This window comes from Anas platyrhynchos, chromosome 1 (genome assembly GCF_047663525.1).
Source record: "Anas platyrhynchos isolate ZD024472 breed Pekin duck chromosome 1, IASCAAS_PekinDuck_T2T, whole genome shotgun sequence".
Lineage (NCBI taxonomy): Eukaryota > Metazoa > Chordata > Aves > Anseriformes > Anatidae > Anas > Anas platyrhynchos.
The window spans coordinates 135,437,754-135,459,313 of NC_092587.1; the positions used below are offsets into that span (position 1 = coordinate 135,437,754).

The 21,560-nt window shown below is 36.6% G+C and overlaps 1 long non-coding RNA gene across 4 annotated transcripts in view; it reads right to left on the bottom strand.

Moving 5' to 3' along the window:
* Positions 1-1,300: 1,300 nt before the first annotated feature.
* Positions 1,301-21,560, bottom strand: part of LOC106014648 (uncharacterized) — a 64,559-nt gene continuing 44,299 nt past the window's right edge. For 3 of the 4 annotated variants that reach the window (XR_011805422.1, XR_011805425.1, XR_002398728.4), the window contains 2 exons: positions 15,891-15,967; positions 14,488-14,972 (listed from right to left, as the gene is read on the bottom strand). This is a non-coding gene — a long non-coding RNA (uncharacterized lncRNA). Of the gene's footprint in view, positions 2,160-5,071; positions 5,127-14,487; positions 14,973-15,890; positions 15,968-21,560 lie in introns of those variants that run through there. The other variant, XR_011805420.1, reaches the window with a different exon arrangement.

Here is a 21,560-nt window from a genome sequence, read left to right on the forward strand (position 1 = left end):
AAAAGAGGCTGAGTATGTCCATGTTTCAACACAAAACTCCAATCAGAATTCTGAAAAAGTTAACTCTACTTCAAAGCATTTGGATTCTGTAAGATATTCCTGAAGTCTTAAAGTTCTGATCAGTCATAAGACTTATGTTTTAAAACTATGTTGAGAATAAAAGCTTTATTTTTATTTTCTTTATTGACTAAGATATGTTGGAAAGGAATGTAAAGTTTTCTAATACTTTTATTTTTTGAAAATTGTAAACAATGATTATCAGACAATATGATATTTTATAGAATTTGATGATATTTTATAGAATTTTATAGATACATAGATAAAATATGATATTTCAGAGAATTTTATAGAATTTATTCTTAAGTCAGTGCAGGGTGAAAAGATGTGGTTTTTTTTTGTAGCATAATGTATTAAAGTTGCACCTGTATTACTGACCTAATTAAATAGCATTTAATTATATCTTTATTCTCTTCTTAAACCTTTGAGCCCTAAATTAGCAAATCAATGCTCAGAATGAGGAGTGTACCTAAATATCTGGCAGGGAAGCTGCTGATCAAAAAAGAAGTTAATGAAGAAAGGGACAAATATTCAAGTATTTTATCAAGATTGTTCATGTGATCTTTTCTAATCTAAACAATTTCCTTAAACACACCACAGATTAGGTATGTCTTTAGTTCCTTTACTTAATTTTAAAATTTTATCTTATTGCAGTTCTTGTCAAATGGTAATATATTTTTTAATAATAACACGTATTTTAAAAAGGTGTGAAGTTCTCATTTTTACATTGAAATAGAAGTCAAGCACTTTTATTCATCTGTCTAGTCTTCAGTAAACACACACATTTAGAAATATTCTTAGATACTGAATGACTTCTAGATACGGCCATTATGCAGGGGGAAAAAAAAAAAAAAAAAAAAAAAAAAGAATCTGAAATCAAATGTTTTATCTGTTGGGGTCAAATGAAGTATTTGATAATGTGGTATTCATCAGTCCAGAATTTGCCTGCTGCTAGTGGAAGTTTTTGAGGCTTAAGAAATTGAAGATTTGGTTTAAGACTTCTTAATTCAAGTCAAGACTTAATAGCTTCAAAATTCCATCAGAATTGCACTTCACATTTTTTAAAGTGTTACAGTTTCCATTATGTTTATCTTTACCTCCTTTATGAAAGCATATTACCAGTGATAGGCCTATAAAATACAATTATCTTCCAAAAGAAATAATAACTATGGCTTAACGAATATCAGATGAACATATTTCACATTCCGTCAGTGTTTGGCTGTATGTCCTGTCTTTCTCTGCTGAGATACAATTTGTCCATAATAACCACCTTGAAATCCTTTTGTAGAAATAAAGTTCGGGAGGAGACCAAGTCAGTCCAGGTTTAGTAATCTTAAGCCTGAGTCTGGATGTCATTCCATACTCTGGAATGTCATTCCATATGCTGTCATTCCTTTTCTTTTCCTTTTTTTTTTTTTTTCCCTTTAGTTAAATTGTTTAGTTAATAATATTTTTTCCTTAATATTTTTTTTCCTTTAATTAAATTATCCTTATCTCAACCTGTGAGTTGTTCTTTACTTCTTCCTCTCCTTATCTAGAAGCTTGTTCCCTTTCCAGTTTCCAGAGGTCATGGGAAATGGAGTGATTGCTCTTGGTTTGAGAAGGTTTCACAATTTTTACTTGATTAATCAAAGGAGTTACTGTATAGCTTTCACAGAAAGAAAAAGTTGCCATTCTTTTCTTTTTGTTTTGAAAATGGAAAAAAAAGATTTGTTTGATATCTTTTGGAGAAGCAGACTAACAGGATGTTTCAGATGTTTCATTAGAGCTGTGTAGATTACAAATGAAATGAGTTTATATATATGTTTTTTGCTTGGCTATCACAAAAAGAGATTGAAAATGACCATGTCCCTAACATGACTTAGGACTAATAAAAATTAAAGTAGGAATATAGGCACATAGGTCAGAAAGGAAAAAAAAAAAAAAACAAACAAAAAAAAAAACAAAACAAAAACAAAAAAAAAAAAACAAAAAACAGGGAAATAAACAGGGTGTTCATGTAATCAAGATCTGATAAAATGTCTAAAACGCTAGCCACTTCACTTACATGTTTTAGTGATTATCTTCAAAAGCTCATGAAGCCCAACTGAGGTACAAGAGAACTGAAAAAAAATAAATACCAACACTGTAGTTAAGAAAACGCAAAACAGTTGAACTTTGGTATCAGGAGAAGTATTTTGTTTAATACATTACTAAACAATCAGTCAAAGAGCATCTGTAGAGTAAATCAGTGATAGGAAGCAGCTGTTCTGTAAGTTTCCACAACAAATCATATAAAAGCAAACTAATTACCTCCTCAAAAAAAGTAATTATCTTAGAGTACAGGAAGAAATTGGTATGATATATCTTAAGCAAAATTTTCTTACATGGTCATACAGTCCGGACATTCTTCTGTCCAAACTAAAGAAATGTCATTGATCTATTATAAAATGTGAGAACAGATGTTTTCAAAGGATTTAAAGAGAGGTCATGATTACTGGTTATCGGTTAAACATGTCAACTACATCCAGCTCATGTTTCTTTTTGAGATCAGTACCATTCCACATTTTCATTAATGACTATCAGGCATGGAGAAGACACTCTGAAAATAGGTGGATAATATAAAACTGAAAGAGATTAAAGCACAGGGGACAGAATTACAATTCAAAATTATCTTAGTGAAATGACTGGAGATCAAAAAAATTAATTCAGTGAATACAAATGCAAAAATTTTATTCAGAAGGAAGAAATTAAATGCACAAACAGCAAACAATTTGTGAGGAAGGAGTAGGAGTGGCACAAGTTTGTACAATGTTATTTCAAAGAAAACATCACTTTGAAAGGAAGGTTTTGTAAAGCAACTCAACGGAGATAATGGAGATAATTATTCTTGTCCCAGACAGGCCCAAATGTAAAGTAATTGAAAGAAACCCAAGAAAGTGTTTTAGGAAAGATAACCTAAAAGGATAAATTGAAATAGGACAAATTTGTTTAGCTTCAAGAAAAAGAAAAAAAAAAAAAAAAAAGTATTAAGCATAGTTAATCAAATGTGTGGGAAGTCATTATAAAGAGACAGTAAACAGTTCTTTTTCAGGTTCCCTGGGGTTAGTATGGGGAATAATTGAGTTAACTTACTGCAAGCAAGTTGTAGACTAGATAGACTAGATAGTAAGGAAACTTTGTAACTGTAATGACAGTTAAAAGATGTCAACAGTAACAATGGTAATGGTAATGCCCAGGAAAGGGCAACTGCAAAAAGGTAGACTAGCAAGCTACTTGTTTAAGAACCAGTTCCAAAAAAAAAAAAAAGGCACGGATATATGGATGTTTGCTGCCTACATTGGGACTGTATTTGTGACCTCGCAAACAGGCTGTTGACCAAGCTTAGTCAAGCCAGACGACTGTCACCTGCTCCTGCTTTTTTCTGTCCCCTACAGGGAGGACTGAGGCTGTGACAAGGAGACTCAGAAACATCAGAATGGACTTTACATCTGTACTGGGTCTGGCTGTGATGTTAACTTTCCCTGCAGCAGTCCATACAGTGCTGTGCCCTGCACTTGTAGCTGGAACAGCACTGGTATCACACCAGTGTTGTGTCTGCTGCTGAGCAGTAATGGCACAGCATCAGGCCTCTCTCTAACCCTCCTATGGGGTGGGCTAAAAAGTGAGAAAAGAAACATCACCAGGGCAGCTGACCTAAACCAACCAAAGGGATATTCCATACCATATGATGTCACACTCAGCAATAAAAGGTGGAAACAGGAAGAAGAGGGGAGGGGTGGGCTCTTGTGAAAACGTTGGTCTTCCTCCCAAACACCGACTACAAGCGTTGAGGCCCTCCTTCACGGACGTGGTCAAACATCACTCATATGTGGGAAGTAGAGAGTAATTTCTTTCTTCTGCACTTCCACATAGCTTTCTTTTCCTTTTTTTATTTTCCCTTTCCCCCTCCCTTTTCCATTTTCCCCTTTCCTTTTTTCTTTTTTTTTTCCCTTTAGTTAAATTGTTTAGCTAATAATAATTTTTCCTTAATATTTTTTTCCTTTAATTAAATTATCCTTATCTCAACCTGTGAGTTGTTCTTTACTTCTTCCTCTCCTTCTCTAGGGAGGGGGAGTGAGAAAGCGGTTGTGGTGTTTAGCTGCTGAGCACGGTAAAACCACAACATCCATTGGAAATATGCTGAAGGGATCAGAAGCATGAGTAGTATTCTCCTCAGTCCTCCCCATTGGAGACTGGGACACAAAGAGGAGGCAGCACACAGGTCAGTTGAATGATTGGCTGTGTAGCTGGCGCCATGATTAATGTTTCATGTTTTATGATCTTGGGAGTGCTTTTAAGAGACCAGGCATGCTGACACAGGATGGGGTACACCTGACCAAGTGGAGCAAGAGTGTTTTGGGCAGCCAGCAAGCAAGCTGGCTGGATTCATTAACTGGGCTTTAAATTAGATTCAGTGGGGGAAAGGGATGTACCTGTAAGTGACTCAAAAGAACTCCTGAATGCCAATACTTTAAAAAAGAGCAGGGAAACACGTGTGAATCATCCCATAGAAATCAGAAAGGACTCCTCTATAAAGGTGTTATGGCCTATAGCCCAGCTGAAGTGCCTCTACACCAATGGACACAGCATAGGAAAGAAGCAGGAGGAGTTGGAAGCCACAATGTAATTAGAATACTATGATCTAATTGCTGTCATGGAAACAAGGTGGGATGAATCACACAGCTGGAACATTGGAATAGAGGGCTACAAGCTTTACAGGAGAGACAGGCAGGGAAGGAAAGGGGGGGGGGGTGTGGCCTTCTATGTTAAGAAACTGATAGACTGTGAAAAGTTCCCCCTAAGAAAGAGTCAAGACTGGGTTGAGAGACTGTGGGTAAAAATTAAGGACCAGACATCTTGTAGTTATGGTCTCTTATAGGCCACCCAGTCAAGGGGAGCCTGTTGATGAAGATTGAAGGATAGCCAATGTCACTCTGGTCTTCAAGAAGGGCAAGAAGGAGGATCCAGGAAACTACAGGCCAGTCAGTCTCACTTCTGCTCCTGGAAAGGTGTTGGAACAGCTTGTTCTGGATGCCATCTCCAAGCAACTGTAAGAGAAGAAGGTTATGAGGAGTAGTCAGCATGAATTCACCAAGGTAAAGTCATTCTCGACCAACCTCATTGCCTTCTATGGTGACATCACCAGCTGGGTAGGTGAGGGGAGAGCGGTGGATGTCATCTACCTTGACTCTAGCAAGGCTTTTGATACTGTCTCCCGTGACATCCTGATAGCAAAGCTGAGAAAGTGTGGGATAAAGGAGTGGACAGTAAGGTGGGTTGAGAACTGTCTGGCCAAGCTCAGAGTGTGGTGATCAGCGGCACAGAGTCTGGCTGGAGACCTGTGACTAGTGGTGTTCCCCAGGGGTTGGGGCTGGGTCCTGTCTTGTTCAACATCTTCATTGATGACCTTGATGAGGGAATAGTGTCTGCCCTCAGCAAGTACGCCGATGACACAAAGCCGGGAGGAGTGGCTGACACGCCAGAAGGCTGTGCTGCCATTCAGCAAGACCTGGACAGGCTAGGTGTGGATGGGTACGAAGAAAGCAAATGAGGTTTAATAAGAGCAAGTGTAGAGTCCTGCACCTGGGAAGGAACAACCACATGTATCAGTACAGGATGGGAGATGACCTGCTGGAGACGAGCTCTGAGGAGAAGGACCTGGGGGTTCTGGTGGACGACAGGTTGACCATGAGCCAGCAGTGTGCCCTGGTGGCCAAGAGGGCTAATGGGATCCTGGCATGCATTAAAATGAGTTTGGCCAGTAGGTTAAGGGAGGTGGTCCTCCCCTTCTACTCTGCCCTGGTCAGGCCTCACCTGGAGTACTGTGTCCAGTTCTGGGCTCCCCAGTACAAAAAAAGACAGGGATCTCCTGGAAAGAGTCCAGCAGAGGGCCACGAAGATGATACAGGGCCTGGAGCATCTTTCCTATGAGGAAAGGCTGAGAGACTTGGGTCTGTTCAGCCTGGAGAAGAGAAAACTGAAAGGGGATCTCATCAATGTGTATAAATACCTGAGGTGTGGGAAACAGAGGGATTTGGCCAACCTCTTTTCAGTGGTTTGGGAGGATAGGACAAGGGGCAATGGCCACAAAATAGAGCACAGGAAGTTCCACACCAACATGCAAAAGAACTTCTTCACGGTGAGGGTGACCGAGCACTGGAACAGGCTGCCCAGGGAGGTTGTGGAGTCTCCTTCTCTGGAGATATTCAAGGCCTGTCTGGACGCCTACCTGGGCAGCCTGCTTTAAGGAACCTGCTTTGGCAGGGAGGTTGGACCCAATGATCTTTCAAGGTCCCTTCCAACCCCTACAATTCTGTGATTCTGCGATTCTGCAATTCTGTGATCCTGTGAATTCATTAGGAGCAGCCCTGTGGAGAGACTTGGGGGTTCTGGTAGACAGAAGACTCAGTATGAGCCTGCAGCTTCTGCTTGCATCCCAGAAGGCCATCTCAATTGTGGGCAGCATCTAAAGAGGAGTGGCCATCAGGTCAAAGGAGTTGATTGTACCCTTCTGCTCTGCCCTTATGAGGCCTGACCTGGAGTACTTTGTTCAGCTTTGGCGTCCACGGCACAAGAAGGATGTGGACTTGTTTGAGTGAGTCCAGAAGATGGCTACAAAGACAACCAGGGCTGGAGAACCTCTCCCATGAAGAGAGAGCTCGGGATGTTCAGACTGGAGAAGAGAAGGCTCTGGGGAGACCTCATTGCAGCCTCTCAGTACATCAAAGTGTCTTATAAAAAGGACGGAGAAGGACTCTTTACTCAGGTAGATAATGACAGGACAAGGGGGTCTTAACTAAAAGAGGATAGATTTACACTAGACATTAGGAGGAAATTCTTCACTGTAAGGGCAGTGAGACACTGGAACAGGTTGCCCAGAGAAGCTGTGGATGCCCCATCCCTGGAGGTTTTTCAAGGCCAAGCTGGATGGGGCCTTTGCCAATCTGATCTAGTGTGTGGCATCCCTGTCTATGGCACGTGGGTTGGAGTTAGATGATCTTTAAGGGTCTTTCCAATCCATGGTATTTTATGATTAAACACTATTATTTTCCTTGAAAGCATTGTAAATTTCCCATCCTGGGAGACTTTTAAAAGCAGTTTAGTCAGATATCTGTCATAGGCAGTGAACATCCTTGTTCAAGGAGGAGAGGAACTTGAGAAATCTTGGGGGTTCCTTCAACATCTAAATTTCTATTTTTATATATATATATATATAAGTGTAAAATGCTAACTATCAGAAGGACTGTAGTAAATACTAATTTAATGAATTGGGAAAAGGCTTTCAAATTTTAATCTAAGCCTTTGTTATATACTCTTTATGATAATCTGTGAGAAATTCTTAATGATCGGGTAAATGGCAGACAGGTGCTCGTAACAGATATGTCCAATTTAACTACATTTTTATTGTGGAGATCTCATAGAGAGATTTCTAGAAGCAGTTATAGCATAGGAGCAGGATCACTTTATTATTCAAATAACAGTTTATAGAGGCACCTCCCATCAGATCATTCACAGAGTTGCACAGATCAGAAATAAAGGACTAGCAGGCCTTTAGGTATGTATTTATCCCAACCTGGCTTTTATTTATCAATACACAGAAATCATTCAGAAAGGAACACTCACCATATTTCAATATAACCAACTAATAAAAAAATTTCCTCAAAACCTGTGCACATCTGCCTTGTACTTTTACTGTTAGTCATGTGATGTAACAGAGTATTCTCTCTCTTTCATTGTTTGCAACTTGACCATAGTGTACTCTGAGTGATGAAATGTGGTGTAAGTCCTAGAAGAAAGCATTTAACACCCCGTTAATAATCCCCCAAAGAAATATTCCCTGGAAAAGATAAACAATACAACAGGAGACATTGCACGCTTTAAGTAGATCATGGAGTATTACCAAGGATATAATTTGTGGTAAAAATCATGGCTTGTTTGTTGCCATATCTTGATGTATAAAGTTGAAGATTGGTTTGTGTGTCCTAAAGGTTTGTGTCATTTTTCAACTGCTCCCATTTTCCTAACAAAAGATACTGTTCTTCTCTGCAAGCCTTTTCTTGCTGATTCAGTGCAGTAACACTAACACTGAAGTATTAGTTAGCATGAATGTTAGTAACTTTGATAAACAACTGTATTAGAATAGTCTTACATGGCTGAAGTGCCATCCCCACCTCTTTTGTTGGTCTCATGTTAGGTTTCAAAGGTGATGTAATGGAGAGCCAGAGAGTGCAATAGAGAGAGGGAGGGGGGTGTAACTGAGGACATAGGCAAGACCCATTGTCACTTTTCAAATGGTGAGAGTGCTACATCTGACACCTGGCATAATGTGATGGGGAAGATGTTACGACATTGGACTGCAGCTGTGTACCACCTGCTAAGCACCTCTTTGAGTGTAGGTCCTCCATAAAGGGAAATATACGTTGGTAGGAGTACCGTACTACAGTTTCATCCCAACTCCATGATCCTATTTGTTAGGCACAGCTGGTCATAATAACAAAACATTTATGTGTTAGCAATGCCTGGTGTGTCAGATCACCAAGTGAGATAGAGGTATAAATATGTGATGTCTCTCAGCTGCTGGGGACCAGAGACGGAGCCAACACTGTGAGTCTTGACACAGGTGTGGGAGTAGGATGACATGAGATGGATAGTTAGATTACAAAATTAAAAGAATAAGTGGTGCTGTCACATGTAGTTGCCTTCTGTTGTACTTTGTGTCACTCAAAGCACACCTGTCATCACCGGCATATTCCCTAACCCCTGAATTAATAACACATGCACCAGCTTCACAGTTAACTTTGCTCCCAGGGGTATTTATAAATCAAAGCTCTGAGTTAAAGCTTTTTTTTTTTCTTTTTTCTTTTCTTGGTTCTACCACAAATGTTAAAGGTGATGAGTCACTATATTGTTTTATTAAGAACTGCTTTGTGCAGCTCTGAAAAATTATGATAATAGACAAAGTGAGCAACATTTTCACTAACCTTTAATTACTAACCTGGGGAACAAGACCTGATAATGAGGATGACAAATACATGCAACTACTATAGAGCAGGCAAGTAAAACAAACTCCTGAAATCAACATGAAAGTACTTGGATCCCTAATTGTATACAAAAAGAAGTTTCTTAAGTGCTTCATTTTGTTTAGATGAAATGAGCCTGGGAACTGCTAAGGAAATTGAAAGTCTGAGTATTATGAAAGCAAAGAAAAAACAAGTGGGTCATAGATATTTGTTATAAGGGTACTTTTCTTATATAAAATTGAGGTTCACATTTAATACTGTTGTTTTTTTTTGTTTTTTTTTTTTTTTTTTAAACAAACACCTTGATGAAGTTTTGTCATATTGTGAGCAACAGGTCATTAGCATGTTCAGGTATTTTTAAAAATCCTACTAGTAACTTGTTTGAAATCTGAAGAAAAGTCTCACTAGGCAGTTGTAGTGACAATATTACTTTACTGTTATTACAGTTTTAATGGAAGATGTGTGTACGTAATTACTAAAAAAACTGCAACAGGCATATTAACATAACACATTTTAAGTAACCTGCAACTTTGTAACCTGCAACATTGAAATAATACCTATTTCTAATCATCTCTAGTTCTCACATCTGTAATGTGTTTGGGGAGTGGAGCAAAAGGATTGCTTACAAGGCAGTCAGGTAAGGTGAGGTGACATGGTTTATTAGGTTGCTATTACCACCAAAAAAAAAAAAATAATAATAATTCTGCTCTCCTAGATCCTTTACACCACTTCTTTTGTTAATATGGGCTTTCTCCAAGTCAGTTCCATGTAATTCAAAACATTTTAATTGTTTTGGTAAAGAACTAATCCTGAAAAATTGAAAAAGTAAAAATAAAGAGGAAGAGAAAAAATGAAAACATTTATGATTTCAAAAGTTTCTGTCTGGTAAGTGGAGCTGAACCAGCTCATCTAGGAATGGTAACTAATGAAATGTGCACATGCAAGAAAGAAAATACATGATATAGAATGAAGTCTGATAGCAGAACCTCTTCCAACAGCCATGAAATATTATTCTTACCCTGATGTTTCATCAGAACTTGCCCTGTGAGTAACTGAAAAAAAAATCATTAAACCTCATATAATGAGGTTTTAGTATTGTATCAAAGTTTTTCAACATTTTCTTTTGTATAGTCTAGCAAATGTTTTCATGCAGCATATGTAAGTGTGTATTTATAGTCATAGGTAGCGATCTTGACCTGAAGACCACCATACACAGATGAGCTGATGGTCCATATCACTGTTAGCCTGAGCGCAGGCACCCTGTCCATGCATAGTGTGGCTTTCAGGCCTATGCTTTGATGCATGTGTCCTTTGGACACAGGATGAACTTGGCCAGTTAATCCAGCTGGAGCCAACAGGCAACTCCCACTTGTCTTGGTGATTATACTACCAGTGTGGTCTTGCCTTTATATAACAGTACAGCAAAGGTTCCTGTGCAGATGTTTGACAGTAAAATTGATGAAAGATTGTATTCTTTTTAAAAGTAGCTCTAATGGCCAAAATGGGGCAACCATACCTGGGATGGGCACTGCATAGCATGCTGTGCCCTGATTAGAGGCACTGCACAATGCAGAGTTTCCAGCATATGAAAGGATATGAGGTTATCTATACTACCATTTCCTTATAGTGCAGTAAATGCCATTTTAAGCTATTTCCTGTCTAAAAAAAGACAGAGTGTCTTTCTCATTGGGATCATAATGAACCAGTACCTCTTGGTGCAAAGCACCATGTATTCATTCCTCTTAATAGCATGAAAGCTGTACAGTCTAATGATCATTCTGGTTTATCTTCATAAATGGCAGAGTTGGTAAGAAAGATAACAGGTAAATTATGTTTTACAATAGTTTTCACTTTTTTTTTTTTCTCCAAAATAAGTTTTGATTCTGTATTCTCTAGACTTTTAACAAGGAACTCTTTGAACACAATAATTAAGTTTTCAAAAGCGAGAGGAAATCATGCAGATTTTTCCCTGTATTGTGGATGACTTGAAGACTTGCCTTCAATTAGACCGTTTCTCATAAATACACAGTGTTTCTCATAAACTTGCAGAAAAAAGGAAAAAGAATGAATGTATACCCTAGTCACTGAAATACACTGAGCACCCAACTGTGTTTAATAACAGAAACAACTGTGTTTAATAACAGAAAACAATCTAAAAGTACTGAAAAGTGCCTCGAAAAAAAATAAATCCTTTTCTCCTCACTAATGAACATCTTGAGTACCTAGGAAGTACTGTAAGAGATACTAAGAACAAGTCTGTTTGGCCTTGTGAACTTACACTGTATGTCATGCTGTTTCCTTAATCATTGTGTTTTGACTCACATAAATTGTCTCTTGCTGTGCTGATAGAAAGGGTTAAAGGGTTGCAAAGAGTTAAACGGAGAGGAAACATGAGGTGGGACTCTGGATATATGGCCCTACAGCATCAAATTCATCCGCAATAAAAGATTTTCAGGACTAACTTTTGATTTTCTTTGTTGTGATCTTTTCCAGTATTTCAGACTTCATTTTGTGTGTATTTAGGCTATGTGGTTTCAAGCCTTTAAAACAAAATGTATCCTGTTATAACAACATTCAGTTCCATTCTTAAGTTGTTGGGCAACATTTAGCTGTTTTCAGTTTATCCAGTTCAACTTTTAGAAAAGAACTACTATTAGAGTAAAAATAGTCCTGTTGATTCATACAGTATGTCAGTGAAGCTAAGGAAGATTCCCAGCTCATTTGAAGGAAGAAAAAAAAAAAAAAAAAAAAGCTTTTTTTATATAATCACAAACAGAGATACTGAGAGGCTTTGAAAGACTTAATATTTGTTAAGAGGACCAGAAGACTACTTTTTTTTTTTTTTCTCCTCTCTGAATTTCTGATTAACCTCATGTAAAACAAGACAATACATACATATATAACATATGTGTAACTACATACAAAAATATAGGAAGGAAAAATAACTCAATCATGGGAGACTTGCTTAGCAAAGATTGGTTTGAGCCTTTCCTGCAAAGAGATTTCTTCATGTTTGATGACATATCATAGAAGTTAAATTCAAGTAATGGGTATTAGAATTATACTTTCTGACACAGTATGGGTTTCCACTAAAGAGAGGAAAGCAAAAAATTAACAGTAATTAGAGATGTCAGACCATCTCTGAGAGCAAAATGTAGCTGAGTAACTTTTCATACTGAGATGTATTGACAACATTCTGGGTTTTGCCAACCTTACTATGTTTCAGTAGAAATAATTTAATTGAAGTTGATAAACCTTGAAGTTGATACATCTTCAAACATTTCAGCTGATACAGTTGAATGGAGAAAGGGGGGGAGAAGGAATGGGAATGGGGGAGAGAAGTAACAAAAAATTGACTCACTCCAAAAGTAATCTGATGTCATGACATTCAGCATGTATGATATCCTGCTTTCATTCTTTACCCAGGAAAAAAATGTTCTAATAGAAACATTAGGATTATTCCATTACATCAATTTAATTATAAATTCAGGGCACCATTCTACATTTATACTTCTTTAAAGGCCCAGATCTCATTATCTGTATAAGTGTTTGCCTGATCTGCTCTCTTTCTTTAGATATATGTGTGTGTGTGTACTTTGTTTTTGTATTTGTGCATTCTTTCTGTATATACATGCATATATATACATGTACTTACATATTTTTTATGTACACTCTACCATTCTTATGTGGATAAATTAGGAGGATGAATTGTAGAGATACACTGCAGATATCCAAAGAAAGTTTGAATAAATTTATTTGACCTGAGAAGGATGAAAAAAAAAAATAATACACTTGACTGGAAGGCACAAAGTATAGAGGAGTCCTGAAGAAAGAAATCTCAGATTTCAGGAAGATCAGCCAGAGCTCTGACAAGTGAAAAAACCACACCTGCTTCAGGCTAGTTGAGAGACTGTTTTTGATTATTTTGGAAGTATCTTGATATTTCACCTCACTCGGGCTCAGTTACTGCCTTCCCTAGCAAAGGAGTATCTTCTAGCTTATCTTTGAATAGACGCTCTTCATTCCTTTCAGCCACCTTGACTTGTTTTGGAAACTTATGGCCCAGCTGCAGATACTGCAGTGAAAACAGCAAATTTTGCACTGCTTTGATCATCTCAGGAAAACTGTCAGCCCTGGAAGTCTTCTATCTTATATTCTGCCAGCATTCAGAGAAGATGTTGGCAGCAACACTGCTGGTGTTACATGAATGAGATTTACAGTCTACATAGAGAAAAGAGATTTTAAAAAACCCAGCTTGATTGTCCTTGGATTAGTAATAAAACAAATGACCTGGTGAGGATCACACTGTATTTTTTAAAAGGTATTGATGACGTTTATAGTTGATTGTATTCTGGGTCTTGCTATGTTTCTCTTAAAAATGCAAAGTTCCTCAAAAAAATTTTTCAAGACTGGCAAAAACTGTATCTAGCACAGCAAGAGAGAAACACTGTCTGTTAAATGCAAGCACCCTTGGCTGATGGTGAATATTTATACAGCATTTCCTATTTAACTTTTTGCTCTGCATTTGCAATAATCTGCAAGACATGCTGAGGAAGATAACAAGCAAGATTACATGCTACAACAGACAAGACATGCAGAAGTCATCAAAAGAATTATTGCTGTTGTAACAGGCTGATAAAGAATAGGGACAAGTGAGTAAGTACTAGTTTGTTTTATGTTGGTGTAATCCTGTTGACTTCAGCTGAAAATAAGGAAAGATTTTGGCCTGTGATCTCAGCTGATGTATAAACACGCCACACTCAAACCATGACCACAAATCTTCCATGAAGAAAAATTAAGATGATTCAGAAACCTAAGGACTTTTAGATACAAGGTAGAAAGTTTTCTTATTTATTTATTTATTAGGTTTCTTTTTAACATGATAATTAAATAGTTGAAACTGTCTCCCTAGTTTTTAGTACAGGAAACATAAAACAGTCATTATGTTTGGTACCCATTTATTTTCAAATCACAGGACAGTAGCTCACTTTTTTTTTTTTTTTTTTAAGTTTCTTTCTTTCTTTCTTTCTTTCTTTCTTAATTTTTTTTTTTTTTAAAGAATTGTAGGTTGAAACCAAGCATTGAAACTGTAGGAAAAAAAATACAAGAAAAGAGAGACAAGAGTACAATGTGAATGAGAATAGCACCAGAAAACACTGAATTGTTTCAGTAAAGCTGAACTAAAGATCTTTAGTTTTCAAGATATTTTTTCACAGTACTTCAAAAGTGAAATACCTAAGTGACCTGTACTTGCCAGTGTCTGATTATTTTATTTACATGTGTTCATCAGATTAGAACAAATCTCAGACTGAATCTTATTTCTACATTAGCTGTGTGAGGAGTCTGAAAGAGTTTGTGTATGAAAGTGTCAAATAAGTAATCCAGTAACTGTAGCACTTTATTTTTACTTTTATTTTTTTGCATAGAGGTGCTATACTATAGGCATACCAAGAAGTAATGTCTAAACTTAGATTGCCTAACATTTTCCATTGAAAGCGTCAGTTTATATATGTTTAGTACATTGTTAAACTAATTGTTTGGGTTGAAACTTGCCCTTTGCTTTAGACTCAGTATGTGTGTTTTTATTTTGTTTCTTTGTAATTCTTACAAGGTTGTACCGAAAATGGCTAAGTTGTTTCAAAACTGAAGTAAAGGAAACAATATCTGCCAATATTACAAACATTTTCCAACTATTTCATTGAAGCATTTGGTGAAGACTATGATGTTTAGAAGAACACAATTCTGGGATCAAAGAGTCATAGAATAAGCCAAGTTGGAAGGAACCCACGACGATCATCAAGTCCAACGCCAAAGAGGTGTATTCTGTTTTACACCCTGACATAAATTGGCTCCTTTTCACCCAACATGATGTGACTAAAGGGAGCAAAAACATCACATTTGTTAATATGACCCCCTGCAAGAAAATTCTGTGATCTAAATTCTCAGTGGTGCCCCCACATCCTGTCAGGATTCCAGACTCCAACTTGGGGAACAAGAACCTAAAATTAAGTTGCCACATGTACAGATGTTTAGCATCTTTCAAAACAGGCTGGGCCTCCTCAGTGTGCCCAGATAAACCTCAAGTTAAATTCAATAATGACTTGACCTGCTTGTAAAGTATTGCAAATTTTGAAAATGCTGAACTAGATTATATGGAAAGGAAAAAAATACGCATGGGAAATCAAGATGAACCCATGATGCCACAGGAATGTGCTTCTTAAATTACTTGCTTTTTATGAATATTCATAAAACCTTATATTCAAATCAACATCGAGTACGTTGCTGGTTAAGAAATCACCATGTAAAAAAAAATCAAATGAAAATCTAAGTAAAACAGAGACATAAAGTACCAGAAGACCATAACCTTCAGAAAATATGTCCCACATCTATATGGGAATTAAGATATGTTATTCAATAATTCTACTGAGAACCTGAACCTGGGACAGCAAGAAGATGACATAGAGGCTTCAGGTTTTGAAGTAGTGTGCTAATTAATTGTAAATCGGTAAGGCCATACTGTAAAATTCTGGGTGAGCATGACATGCCCAGACAGCTTACTTTCAGATATCATCTGAGAAATAATTAACTTGGCAGAATAGCTCTTTTAGATGACTCTCCTTTCAGGAAAATGCAACGAAATATGTGGCACTTGAATCCTTTCACTTTCTCTCCAGATTGATTTCCAGTGGGAATGAGGGCTTGGAAATGAAGTAGAACTGCTAGAGTGATCAAATTTCTCCTGCTTTGTAATAAAATGTCCAACTGAAAAAAGAACATGCTGTCTAGACTTACCTGCTGGGATTTGCTGCAGTGAAAAGCATATTCTTGGTCTCCCAGTTCAGACATCTGTCAGGACATGTCAGGGATCTCTGCAAAATCATATACCAAGGCATCCTTTTTTTTAAGTAATAATGAAATGGGAAGGAAAGAGGAAGGGAAGGAAAAAGGAAAGAAAAAGGAAAGGAATGGGAGGGGAGGGGAAGGGGAGGGGAGGGGAGGGGAGGGAATATGGAGCAGAAAGATGGCTGATGTTCCGATATCTTGCCTTCCTATGAATACATGGTACTAACAGGGTATGCACCCAGATATGGCAGTTTGGAAGCTTTTTTGGGCTCAGGAATATAAATACAAATGTTCATCGTCAAACACTCAGAAGAAAATATTTTGGTTTAGAAACTCTGCAGGCTCTTCTTTTTCTCTTTTGATAAGATAAGGCCTGCTCAGCTGACAGGCAAACATAATAGGACAGGAAGGATATCTGCTTCAAAAGATTAAGTTGACTAGGTGATGACTGCAGTAGTAGCCATACATTTGCTTTCCTTTCTTTCAAGATTGTCTGCAGGGAAACCTAGCTGGAATTTAGCAAACATTTACTTACAGTGTAAAAGTAGTATGTGTGTTGTACTCCCAGAGTACATGCTTCATTGTCTAAGCAACAAGATGGACATATCTCAGATGAAAAAAAATGAAAAATCTATTCATCTACAGTTAGATAATTGTGTCTTTTTTTTTGGAGGTGCTTTATACAGTTGCATTTGATCAAAGTGAAATGATATGTCTGTAAATACTTCTGTATGGCAAAAGAATGATTAATATTTCACTTTGTATAAAGATTCTTTAATATTAGAGGAGTATGATATGCTTTTCCAAAATAAAGCAGCCCTAAAACAGAACTGACTAGTATTTGCTAGCAAAGAGAAAAAAAAATGGAAAATAACTCATGAGTGTATTAGCAGTGTACATCAGTAATCACTGCCTTTGATTAACTTCTATTCTAGACTTTTTATTTAGTCATGGTATTGCCAGTGCTTCTTGTTTATTTTTCCTTGCTTTGTTACTTTTTCTAATATTTCAAAATCTGCTTCTGCAGGGTAGTAATTATGAACAAGATGTTATAATGATTTATACTGGCATCACTGACATTATATTGGCATTATATCATCTCACTCTTCCTTTCCAGAACTCAACCTCAGGAATGTGGGTACCCAAAAGACTCATATCAAGACCTCAGGAAAAGTTTTTGTGCTTAACATATTTAACTTGTTTTGTCTATGTTAGTTGGCCTCATAATACGTATTTTCTCCATTTCTCCAAAACTTGTATTGCTTTTGTCAATAGACCATAATTGCTACAACACCATTCTCTTAAACACTCACTGGACAAAATATATACAGTTTGGGTTAATAAGAGGATAACTCATATTAACTGGGGAAAAAATTAAACACTCCTGTTTAAGCCTGACACATTTTTTACAAAATTCTCAGTACACAGAATTTCAAGATGTATGAAAGACACAGAGTATCTCTCTCTCTTTTTTTTTTTTTTTTTTTTTTTCTTCCCAGTTTGAGACACCTCTAAAAGACATCAGTTTAAGGAATGTCATTCATGTTGGTCCCACAATTGTATTACCAGACTCAGCTCTTGACTGGTACATGTTTAAAATGTCCTCTGAATTCAAACCATGTTCTATTTAAGCAATAAATAAAATAAAATAAAATAAAATAAAATAAAATAAAATAAAATAAAATAAAATAATAAAATAAAATACCAATTTCTTAGTTCAGATTGCTTAATTCAGTTCAGCAATCTTTAGTTCAGATTGCTTTGTGGTCTTAATGTCTTTGGGACTTAAATGTAATCAGCAGGTTTACCAACACTAAGATGATACTAGGCACAGGCAGCCAGAGGGTGAAATGACATGGTGTTGTTCTTGACGTGTGGGTTCACTTGGATACTTAAAACATGCTTTTGTTTATACTATATTGCTTCCTGAGCATTTGTCACCTTAGCAGTTCAGCTCTGCTGTCAGCAGTTTTTCAGTATTTGTTATTTTATTCATTGTGGACTCCTCTGTGTTCATCATCCATTTATTTTCAGTTGAAAGAATTCTTTGAGATTTAATTTAAACTTGTTTTGATTTCTCCTACTGTATCTGCTGAAACTAGTGTCACATTTGGTAGCCACTCTTTTTATTTACTGCCATAAAAACTGCCCTGACATTATATGATTTCTTCTTTTTTTACAAAATAAAATAAAATAAAATAAATAATCTCCTTTCGCAATATAAGATTTTTAATAATGAGTATAGCCATTGATACACTTTTGTGTGTTATTAACAAGAATGGATTATATGAAAAAGTGTTAAGGTTTAAAATGTTACCATAAAGAATATTAGAGCATGTGTGGTTCAGGCTCAGCAGTAAGGAAGGGTCCCTTTTTCATTTATCTGTGCTTTTGTCTTCAGTCTACTTCTGGAAAAAAAATGCAGATTATTTTCCTGGGGGAAAAAAGTTCTAGTAATCAACTCATAACTGAAGTAGGTGACTAGTGAACTGTTGTCAAAGATGGTGCCCATGCTTAAGTGTTTTTCTGGACTGGAACTTTATGCATTTTTCATCTCATCTGCTTATTCCACTGTGATGCCATGGTCTTCCTAGTCTGAACCATCCTTTCCTGACTTGGAGAAAATCCCTCCCCTTCAAGTTTTTCTTGGCAGAGACTAAAACATTTTGGTTATAGACTCTGGAAATATTTTACAGAAAAACTAATGCACTTCCCAGAACTTTTTTGCTAAGTTTGTGTTGCATTTTGTTATCATTTTACCAATCAGTCCAACAGTTTTAACAAGCCTGCAAGTACATCTTTGAGATTTGTTTCATATTACTGCAAAATAAAAAACAGATTTGGTGAAGCAAATCATATATTTTTATTTAAAATACCAATGAGAATGCAGTCAAAATCAGAGACAGACTAATTCTTAAGGAACTGATACAAGTTTACCTGTAAAGGTAAACATTCTCAAAACTGCAAACTAGATCTGTTGAAGGATTTAGTACACAGTCCTGATTCATAGATTTCAAAAGTCCTGATTCAAAGTCCTGATCCACAGTCAGCTGAGTATGAGCCAGCAGTGTGCTCAGGTGGCCAAGAAGGCCGACAGCATCCTGGCTTGTATTAGAAACAGTGTGGCCAGCTGGGCTAGGGAAAGTGATTGTCCGCCTGTACTCGGCTCTGGTGAGGCTGCACCTCGAGTACTGTGTTCAGTTTTGGGCCCCTCACTACAATAAGGACATTGAGGTGCTCAAGTGAGTCCAGAGAAGGGCGACAAAGCTGGTGAGGGGTCTGGAGAACAAGTCTTACAAGGAGAGGCTGAGGGAGCTGGGTTTGTTCAGCCTCAAGAAAAGGAGGTTCAGAGGTGACCTTATCGCTCTTTATAAGTACCTTAAAGGAGGCTGTAGTGAGGTGGGGCTTGGTCTGTTCTCCCACGTGCCTGGTGACAGAACGAGGGGGAATGGGCTTAAGTTGCACCAGGGGAGTGTTAGGTTGGATGTTAGGAAGACCTTCTTTACCGAAAGGGTTGTTAGACACTGGAACAGGCTGCCCAGGGAAGTGGTGGAGTCACCATCCCTGGAAGTCTTTAAAAGACGTTTAGATGTTGAACTTAGTGATATGATTTAGTGGAGGGCTTGTTAGTGTTAGGTCAGAGGTTGGACTCGATGATCTTGAGGTCTCTTCCAACCTAGACAATTCTGTGATTCTGTGATTCTGGTTACAGAAACATTTGTTCTTTTTTTTAAGTTCCTTACAAAGGGCTAGTTCAATTTAACTTTTGCATTTTTTTTCATTGATCCTGTATTTGTAATAAAAGTGGCATTCTTTCTTTAAAAATAAGATTTTTTTTTTTTTACTTAATTTAATTAGATCCTTTCTTATACCTAAATTCTTTTCTGCATTATCTTCTAAGGCAGTTCTTTCAGGAACTATTATCCATAAAAGTTTTCATCTGATTTAGATACAATTTCAAATAAAATGTTTTGTTTGTTTGTTTGTTTGTTTTTGTTCATTTGTTTGGTTTTTTTAAGTCTTTGGTGTACAAACTCTGACTTTTCCTATACAGGTCCTTGATTTTTATGTTTTAGTTGATTCCTTTAACTAGTTCTCACAGTCCATCAAAACTTAGTTTCTTTCAATAGTGAATGGTAAACTGTTAAATTATTTTATATATTGAATGTTATTTAGATATTTAAATATTGAATATTAATTACTTATATATTTAGTTGTTCCTGTTTCTTATTTTTTAATTACTTCTCTTTTTCTTTTTATTTAAACTCAGCTTACTGTCCAAAATTTCTTTGTACTTGCAGTTTCTGTAATATTTTCTCTACTTTACAACAAATAGCCTTATTTCTTCCTAGTTGTGTAACTGGTGAGGATATTTATTATTTCCATCAAAACCATCCTACCATTACTGGTATTTTTAATTCTTTAATTTCTGTGAAATTTGTGCATTCCATAATTGTAAAACTTCTAATAGTAGTTTATAATCACAGTTATATCCAAGCCAGGGAGGTAAAGCAAATTTCCAAATATAGCTTTGTTTGTACACAGATTTGAATAAATAAGTTCCATTTTCCATGTTGTCTCTTAATAGTCCCATTTGAGACTATCATGACAGAAATGTAATTTTTTATGCTTTTGTCATTCATGAGCAACTCTTGTGACTTATGTTCAATAAAAACCAAACGTACTTTTTTTTTTTCTTTTCTCAGGTCCAGTCTCTCATATCTTCATTCCATAGTTCTTCCTGCTTTCTTATGGCAGTAAATGTCTCCTTTTTCTTTGTTACCTCTTCATCTTCCATTTCTTTTCAGTGTTCTCCAACATAGAATATATTTTCTGCCATTCACCCACCATGAGTTTCTAGTAGCTGATGGTCCCACAATTACATGTGTCAGGACACTCATCCAGATAAAATAACTGCCTGCTTGTCTCATCTATTAAATATCTGAAAATCCTGGCCGTTTATGAGGTTTCTTTCAATCCTGTTTCATTTTTCAGATTTCTTTATTCAGTATTGTGTCAAACCTGTTTCAACTCCGCCATTGGTTTCTAACATAATTCTAGTCTTTTTGTTTGCAATAAAGCAAAAGATCATGCAAATGTTGCTTTCCAGGTTTTTACACGTGCTTAACACCAATATCTAGACCATTTTGCTGTCTTTGTATTCTTCAGAACTTCTCACTACTCATGGCTGTCACCTTTAAGAGAATAGTAAAATGACATATAAGACTATGTTTCCTGATCTCAAGACACTATTACTTTGGTGTATTTTTTGTTTTGTTTTGTGCTTTATTTGTTTTATTTTTTATTTTTATTTTAATTTTTTTTCTTACCTTAAGGTAGTCCTGCTGTCTGAATAGCTTTAGAATTAGTTACAAAGCAGTAGTGAAACCAGAGGGCTTCACACACACAAACTGCAGAATCTTTATCCTCAAAGTAACATAGCCCCCAAACAGACTGCATATTAATAAACTTCTTTCAAACCTACATGCTTTGTAGACTGCATCATAAAAATAAATAACTAAATAAAGCTGTGTATAGACAATTCATTTGCCAACAAATAACATCAAACTGATTTTTTTCCCTTTTAAGGATAGATATTACACAAACTTTTATTATTTT